This window comes from Dipodomys spectabilis, unplaced genomic scaffold (genome assembly GCF_019054845.1).
Source record: "Dipodomys spectabilis isolate Male_0828 unplaced genomic scaffold, ASM1905484v1 ptg000669l, whole genome shotgun sequence".
Taxonomy (NCBI): domain Eukaryota; kingdom Metazoa; phylum Chordata; class Mammalia; order Rodentia; family Heteromyidae; genus Dipodomys; species Dipodomys spectabilis.
This window is the reverse complement of record NW_024871346.1, coordinates 7,226,125-7,235,425: the sequence shown is the minus strand read 5'-3', so window position 1 is coordinate 7,235,425 and position 9,301 is coordinate 7,226,125.

Sequence of the window (9,301 nt, the reverse complement as noted above, 5' to 3'; positions counted from 1 at the left end):
TGAACTCTGGCCGATGCGTTCATTCACACCGTGAGCGTGACTCCTTCCCAGAGCAGAGCTTACTCACGGCCGACCACAGACCCCCTTCCCAGCGCCGCGGTCATACCAGTTCCTCAATGCGGCCACTGTACTTCCCCCTCAGGTCACCTTCCTGTGGACAACAAAGCACGGCCAGCCCCCACGGGGCCCCACGCCCCACATGGACCAGGCCAACACGTCACCGTCCTAGCACGGCCTCCTGGGACTCGTGTCTGCCTGCTTTGAATCCACCAATTAAAATTCCCTGTAGGGAGCCGGGTGCCATGGCTCACACCTGTAATCCTAGCTTCTCAGGAGGCGGGGAGCGGAGGAGCAGGGTTCAAAACCAGCCCATGGGACTCTTATAGAAAACCAAAAGTGTTGCTGTGGCTCAGAGTGGCAGAGCACTAGCCTTGAGCAACAGAGCTCTGAGTTCAATCCCCAGAAGAAGCACCACACACACACACACACACACACACACACACACACACACAGCCTGGGAACTATTGGCTGAGCACACTGTATTCCAGGATAGAGTCAACAGTTTGCCACAATTAAATCACAAATCAGGAGTGTGTGTGTGTGTGTGTGTGTGTGTGTGTGTGTGTGTGTGTGTGTGTGTGTGTGTGTGTGTGTGTTCGAAAATTCAAAACACTCAATCATGAAGTTCTTTCTTCTTGCCCGGGAGCCCTGTCTATGGTTGACAATAAAACCTTCGACTCCTGAAATGGAAAGTTTGCTCCTAAAATTCCAGAGTGAGACAGACATCCATCCTATCATCCTCTCACACAGGTCTTACTGAACAGAAAACCCACACAGCGGCTTTAAAACCAGAAAGGAAGGCCAGAGGACCCAATAGGCCATCTGTGTAGAAATTCCCAAACTGTTTATGTCATTGGGAAATAAGGTCAAGTACACACCTATGTTACATTTCTTTGCCCTCATCACAGACAATTACACACTTACTTTGTTTGTATAGAATTAGCCTTGTGTGTGTGTGTGTGTGTGTGTGTGCCAGTCCTAGGGCTTGAACTCAGGGGCTGGGCACTGTCCCTGAGCTTCTTTTGCTCAAGGCTAGCACTTCTACCACTTGAGCCACAGCGCCACTTCTAGCTTTTTTGGTGTTGAATTGGTACCGAGGAATCAAACCCAGGGCTTCAGGCATGCTAGGCAAGCGCTCTACCACTCAGCCACATTCCCAGCCCAGAATTACAGCCATTTTCACAGCTAATCTTTAGTCTAGTCTAAATTTTTTCAACCAGTTTCTTCATTTGACAATTTCTTTTCTTACTTTTTACTTCTGTGACCTGAAGTGAATGTTCAGTTTCGCTCTCGTTTTAAAAAAGAGTTCTCAGGTTCTTTCAAATGAAAACTCTTTGGATTACCTTTATAAATTAGGACAATTTAATGATGCATAAGATGATTGGATCATAATATTTTCTCTGTTCTCAGGAGACGATAATTTGTTGTCTGCTAGCATTCCGTGAAATGGCAGAAAATTTGAGTCAACAAGATTTTTTTAAGCCCTGTGGAAAATCCTTCTGTTTATCTGTAAGGAGGCCACCAGACAGATGGAAGCATCTGGAATGTGCAGCCACAGCCAGCCTCACATGACAACCCCGATGGCTTGCCTGGAGTTGGCACAATACAGAAAGGAACTTCTGGTGGTGATGGTGCTCAGGTTTGAACTCAGGGACTCACTCTTGCGCAGCAGACGCGCTGCCACTGAGCCACATCTCCAGCCCCTTCTTCTGCACTGGTTTTCTTTGACATAGGGTCTCACATCCTGTCCAGGTGCTCCGCCTGCACCTTGGTCCTTCTAATTGTCACTTTCCATGCGAGCCCGGATACCAGGCACATGCCGCCGCCACATCACGGATTGTTCTGCCTCCGCTGACCCAGAACCACAATCCTTGCCATCAGGATGACAGGTGTGCACCAGCATACCCAGCTACGCATCAAGAAGTGAGTCTTGGGCTGGGAAGGTGGCTCAGTGGTGGAGCGCTTGCCTTGCATGCATGAGGCCCTGGGTTCGATTCCTCAGCACCACATAAGCAAAAAGAAAAAAGCCGGAAGTGGCTCAGAACCCAGGCCCAGAGTTCAGGCCCCATGACCGGACCCCCCCCCAAAAAAAAAAAAGAAGTGAGTCTTTTCTCCCTTAAACTGTAGCATTCAGCCTTCAACTTTACACCTTAAATGATAATCCTCTGACCTCAGCCTCCCAAGTAGCTAGAATTAGAGGTGAGCCACTGGTGTCCAGGGTAAGGCTGTTGATGACATCATCATAAACTACGATGGCATCATCGCTGGAGTTTATGACCTCATTATAAATGACGATGTCATGAATGTTTAAAGCTGTTTATGACTGCAGCATACACTAGCCTACCTTGTTTGATAAACCCCAGATCTCTCATTTCATTGATTAGCTGTTGTTGTTGTTGGAGATAGTGTAAGTCAACATTCATTTCTCTTTTTTTCCTTTTCTTTTGGCCAGTCCTGAGGTTTGAACTCTGGGCCTGGACACTGTTTCTGAGCTTCTTTTCCTCCAGGCTAGCACTCTACCACTTGAGCCACAGCACCACTCCCAACTTTTTCTGTGCAGTTTATTGGAGATAAGAGTCTCACAGACTTTTCTACCTGGACTGGCTTCAAACCGCTGTCCTCAGATCTCAGCCTTCTGAGTGGCTAGGACTACAGGCGTGAGCCACCAGCATCAGCCTTCTGAGTGGCTAGGACTACAGGCGTGAGCCACCAGCATCAGCCTTCTGAGTGGCTAGGACTACAGGCGTGAGCCACCAGCATCAGCCTTCTGAGTGGCTAGGACTACAGGCGTGAGCCACCAGCATCAGCCTTCTGAGTGGCTAGGACTACAGGCGTGAGCCACCAGCATCAGGCTCAACATTTATCTTTTTCACTTCCAACAAATATTTTCTTCTGTTATGTCTTAAATCTTTATTTTTTTTCCTTGTTTTTCTGGCCTGCCTTTCAAGAATACCTCTTAACTGTTTGCTATCTGATTCCCATTATTTTGTGGATTATTTCTCCTTGGAAGGAATAAAGGGGAACCTAGCTGGCCACAGCGGCTCCTGGTACCCAAGCAACTGTCTGTCCTGTGGCTGGCAGAGAAACCAGACGCCGGGGCAGGAAGAGAGCAGTTTGTGGGGAAGGTTCTGGTGAGCTGGGTGTCATCTCACTGCATTTTAACAGAGAACAAATTTCAGAACAACCTCTCCAATGATTAAGGATTACTGCAGTCTTTTTACAGATACAACAGTAAGTCCACCACCTCTTTTGTTGCCATTAAATTAAGAACATGTCACAATCATTCAGTAAAACTGTTCTAAGCTTTTGCTTTTATACTAAGATTTTGTTTACTACTGAAAGGCATATTGCCTTACTGTCTGACACAGAAATATTAACATCCAAGTTACAACATACACAAGAGTGGTTGTTCAATTCTCATATTTAAAACCATTCATACAAAACACATTCCTTAGGCCAGGCACTGGCAGCTCATGCCTGTAATCCTAACTTCTCAGGAGGCTGAGACTTGAGAATCAAGGTTCAAACCCACCCAGGGCAGGAAAATCTATGAGATTCTTATCTCCAATTAACCACCAAAAAGCTGATAGAGGAGGGTGGGAAGGTGGCTCAGTGGTAGAGTGCTTGCCTTGCATGCATGAGGCCCTGGGTTCAATTCCTCAGTACCACATAAGCAGAAAAAGCCAGAAGTGGAGTTGTGGCTCAAGTTGAGCTGAGGGACAGTGCCAGGCCCAGAGTTTAGGCCCCACGATCAACGAAAGCAAGCAAGCAAGCAAGCAAGGAAAGAAAGAGAAAACAGGGAAGGGTGTCAGTGGCTACTCCTAGCTACTCAAGAATATAAGATCTGAGGATCGCGGTTCAAACCGGGCAGGAAAGTCCATGAAACTCACCTCCAATTAACCACCAGAACCTGAACCGGGAGAAAGGAGCCGCGCAGGGATGGGTAACTTTATGGGAAGCCACAGTCGAGGGTAGCCAGGTCCCCCGAGCCCCACAGAGGGGCCGCACAGTCCCAGGATAGAGCAGAAGCCCCAACCTCCCTCCACTCACTCCGTTCTCCAGACATCCAGGTATCTGGGTGTCCAGAGCAGTGTGGGTTTCCAGGGCCCAGGGTCTTCCCCTCAGCAGCCCTGGCTCCCCACTTCCTCCTTCCTGTTCTCACTTCCTTCCTGGTCTGTCTGGGAACCAGGCTCCACACAGGACCCAGGAGGGGAATATGGAGGTGGCCTGGGTCTCACACACCACAGCTCAGTTCCTGGCCCGTGGCCGGAGCTCCATGTCTTTGGGAAATGTGACCATGAACAGAGTCATCCTTTTTTCATTTGTGCCAGTACTGGGCTTGAACTAAGGGCCTGGAGCTCTGCCCTTTAGTTTTTCTACTCAAGTCTGGCGCTCTACCACTTGAGCCACAGCTCTGGTTTTCTGGTGGTTATAAGAGTTCTCACCAACCTTCCTGCCCAGACTGGCTTCAAACTGCGATCCTTAGATCTCAGCCTCCTGAGTGAATAGGATTACAGGTGTGAGCCACAGGTGCCTGTGTTTATTTTTCAACCAACACTTTTCAAGCATTCACAAATATATCTAGACTTGCTAGCCTGAGGATTCCTCCCTCCTTCCCTCCCCACCAATCCCTCCTACTACCCTGTCACCCCCATTCCTTTGAGAATGAGCTCTGTCCTCTTTGCTCTTTGCAGTATCTTTCTCCCATGCCTGCAATCTCAGCACTGGGCTAAGGCAGGCGGATCTCAAGTTCAAGGCCAGCCTGGGCTACATAGGAACACTTTATCTCAGAATAATCAAAACAACAACAAAAAAAATCACATACTGTAAAATTCTCTTTCTGCAATATTCTTTTTTTTTTGGGTCCGGTCGTGGGGCCTGAACTCTGGGCCTGGGCGCTGTCCCTCAGCTCTTCAGCTCAAGGCTAGCACTCTACCACTTGAGCCACAGCGTCACTTCCGGCTTTTTTCTTTTTGCTTATGTGGTGCTGAGGAATAGAACCCAGGGCCTCAGGCATGCAAGGCATGCGCTCTACCACTGAGCCACCTTCCCAGCCCCATCTGCAATATTCTTGAAATGACAATCTTGTAGAGGTGGTGAACATACCAATCACTGGGGGTGAGGAGAGACGGGTGGGTTTGGCTATAAGGAGGTAGCAGGAAATGCATTTTGGGCGGGGGTGTGAAATCTTCGTACATCTTGGTCAAGGTGCGGGTGACAGGCCTCCACAGGTGGCTGAGAGGGATGAGGAACCTTCCTGCATTGTCTGGGTTTCCTGTGAGACTGTATTATTTAAAGTTGACAGGTGAGGGGAAGGGGCACCTGCGTTGTTTGGACTGCAAACAAAAGTTATCAGCACTTACTTGCAGGTGTTCAGGTGGCCATACGTTCTTATTTCCCTAAGATAAATGGGGACAACCTGGAGAAGCCATTTTCTATCGATAGTCTCCACGATGAACACCTGAACCCAGTGCTCTGAACGGAGGACAGAGAAGCAGCTTCTCTGACTCCTGCAAGAAGACAGCATAGGGTAGCTTCTCACTGAATGCTTGTTGGAGGTAATGATCTTAGTGTTACATGCACACAACTCTGGGGAGTTCTGCAGCCAGATCTTTCACATCTCCCTCCCAGGACACTGGCTCCAGCTTCTAGGAAGAAACCTGCCTCCAAGGGGAAAAGGTAGGAAAGTGGGAGGGAGCCTGCTGACTGCGGTACCGTGCTACACCACTAGGGAGAAGCAGAGGATGGAAAATGGCTCTCAATAGTGAGCCAAAAACTCCTGCAGGTAAAAGAGAAGAGCTTGCCTAGTCGGGCCTTTCCCCAGACTGGCTGATGCAGGTGCCACACCACCGTGCCCGGTTTCCAAGTGCCCGATAAAGGAGGAGTCCCTGTGCCTAGAAGGGGTGTGCCGACCGTACCATGTGGGGTGGCAGACGCCTCCCCGCCCCGACGTTTAAATAAAGTGAAGCACCTTGCACGAGACCCAGCACCTGGCAGAAGCCAGGTCCTCGCGCCCCCTGCCGCCCCCAGCACAGTCCTGCATCTGGGAACGCGATCTCGGCGGTCGTACCCCTCACGGCCACCAGGGGTCAGTGTGGGACCGCGGCGGGCGCTTGGTGAACACCCAAGACCTAGGAAAATGGGGAGCCGGCTCGGGCCTCCTTGGCCGGAGCGGCGGGCGCTGTTCCTCCAGCCCAGAATGGGCCGGGAGAAGCCGAAGCAACCAGTGGGGCTGGGATTGAGGGAGCGGGGACGCCAGCCATCCCCACCGCCCAGACTCCAGTGCTGACCCACTTAGAGACCCACCCCGGGCCCCGCTCCCTTCTGGGGTGACCCCCCCCCCAGCTCCGCCACCCCCTCCGCCCCGAGCCCGGCCGGACAGCCGTCTGCGCGCTCCTCCCGCTCAGTCCGCCCCGCGGTTGATCTGTGGATGTCTTCCTGCCCCGGGTGAACGCATGCACGCACCCCGACCCGCACCCCGAGGCTCCTCCACTTGGAAGAGTGAGTTCACTACAAATGTGTTGAGCTGAGATGAATTCATCTACACAACGCGGGGGCCGCAGAAGGCCCCAGCCGGTGACAACCCTGGGTGAATGTCACTCCGACGGCTTCCGGGCGCCCCTGGCGGGCGTCCGTCCGTCCGGGCTCTGGGCGTGGCTGAGCCCCCGCGGGGCCGCCCGGGAGCTCCCCCGAAGGGGCGGCCGCCCTCCCTGCGCCTCCCCGGTGTACCCACCGGGCAAGACAGGAGGGCCGGGGGCCCCTCCGCTCCCCGCACCCCTCCGGCCCACCCCCAGTTCCCCCACCCCGGAGCGAGAGAGAACGGGGCGGTCCCGGACGGGCGAGGGTTGGCGGGCCGCGCTCAGGCGGCGTCGGACGGAGCCCCGCGACGGGGCGGGGAGGCAGGGGAGATGGACGCGGGGCCGCCGGGGTCCCCGTCCCCGAGCCGGCCTTGTACCCGCGTGTAGCCAGTGAGCGAGCACGCGTGCGCGCGTGAGCGGGACTCCACGCGCTCCCGATCGGTGCGGGAGCTTCTCGCCTCGTCGATGGGGAGCAGTCAGTCAGACTGGGGAGGGGACCGGAGAGGAAGAGGGGGGGGAAGAACCGGGCCGCTCCGGGGCGGGAACTTTTCTCCCTCCCTCCCCGCCCGCCCCCCGCCCGCCTCTCCCCGGCGGCCTCCGGGGACGCTCCGATCCTTTCTCCTTGCCTCCTTGATTTATGCCGCCGAGTGGAACGACCTTCTCTGACCTCATTTCCATGTCAGCGCGAGCGCTCCCGGAGCCCGCCACGCACGGTCCGCGGGAGGCTGCGCGCGCACACACGCGCCTCCGCGCACACGAGCGCGCGCGCGCGCCCCGCGAGGCCCGGGCGGCCGGACTCCGCCAACCGCCCTTCGGCTCCCACCCGGCGCACCCCGCGCCCCCCGCCCCGCCGCGCCCCGCGCTGGAGGACCCGTCCTCATTAGCATCCCGCTTTGAATAGCATTTGCATTTTATCCACTTCTTGTCCCAGGAGCTCAGAAGTCGCGGCGGCCCGCACCCCTTCCGGAGCCTGGGGCCCGCGGGGCTCGGTGTCCCGCACACTCCCCGGGGCGGAGCGGTAGCTGCCCTGCACCCCACTCGCCCCTGCGTGGTCACGGCCCCCTTTGTTTCCATTTAAAAGAAAAAGAAAGAAAGGCTGGCGCCCCGGCGGGCACCGGGGACGCGTGATCCCGGGAATCCCGGCCGCGAGGAGGGAGGAAAACGAAGCCAGGCGCCGGGGCGCACGCCTGGAACCCCGGCCACGCAGGAGGCTGAGGCTCGAGGCCAGCCGGGGCGGGAAGGTCCGTGAGACTCTCATCCCCAATGAACCACCCAAAACAAAGCCAAAAGTGAAGCCGTGGCTCAAGTGGTAGAGCGCCAGCCTGGAGCACAAAAGCTCAGGGGCAGCGCCCAGGTCCTGAGTTCAAGCCCCAGAACCGGCACAAAACAGAAACACAACGGCTCCACGCTGAAATGAGGCGGCGGGAAGCCGAAGGCTTGGGCCCCTCGGCCGCCCAGGACCCTTCCCGGGATGGTGGGGTGGAGGGGGCGCTGCGCAGGCCCGGGGCGGGCTGGGCTTCGCGGCTGCCCCCGGCCTGACCCCGTCCCGGCGCTGGCCCTGCGGGGTCGTCGGTCGGCGCTGGCTAGTTAAGAAAAACAAATAAGGCTCCCCACGAACCTGCCCGGCCGCCGCGCCGGACCCCCGCGCGCCGCCCCTCGGGGTTGGGGCCCTCCTCGGGGCGCGCAGCTCGGGCCTGCAGCCCGACGGCACCCCCTGAGCCCCGCGCGCCCCTGCGGCGGTTATTAAACGCCGAGGGAGGGGGCGGGAGGATGAACGTGGAGCGACCCAAACCCGCCCCAGCAAAGCACTCCCTTTCGGGATCGGGGTGGGGTGCTTCCAGCAAAGTACTCCCTAAAGGATCGGGGTGGAGGGCTCCAGGTGTGCCCCTTCCCTCGCGCACCTCAGGGAAAGGCCCGGCTTGGCACTGCGCGGCCGCCTTGGCTCTGGGGACCGGGGGGTGGAGGGGCGCTGCAGCCTAGGTCAGGGCGCCCCGGGAGAGGCAGCCTGGACGCACCCCGAGCGCGGACAGCACGGGGACGGCCCTGCCCTCGTCCCCACGCCCCCGGGAGGAAAGCGGCCTGCGGGCGGCCGCGGCGCCACGCTCGTCCTCCCGCGCCGCGCCCTGCGGGGAGCCGCCGAGTCCCGGCGCTCAGGTCCGTGCGGCGCCCTCGGGGGCCGCGGAGGTCCGGGGACTCGCCATGGCCTCGACCCCAGCGGACCACCTTCGGGATAAGCCGGGGCCTGGCTTTGGGGAGGGGGGTGCGGGGCGCACCCGCTTCCTCCGAACTCCGCCGCCGCAGATCGTGGCGGGGCCGAGAACCTCCGGGAAGGTGGGGCTCGGAGGTCCAGGAGGCTGAGGGTGGAGGTGGCGCCTAGGGCTGGGGACACCCCGACGCCGCGGCTCCCCGACCGTCTGCGGTAACCCCGGCGCGGCGGGCCCGCTCGGGAGACGGTCTTCAGCGCAGCCCCTACGCGTCCCCGCGCTCGCTTTCCCGCTCCCGTTTACTTCGCAGGGTTGGGGGCCCGACGCTCTCCCGGGAGAGTGCACACACACCCGCACACACTCGTGTGCGCCCGCGTCGTCCGGAAACCTCCAGAGTCTCCCGGCCTCTCCAGCCCGGCCTGTCCGTCCGCACGGATGGAGTGTGCCCGCCGCTCCCGC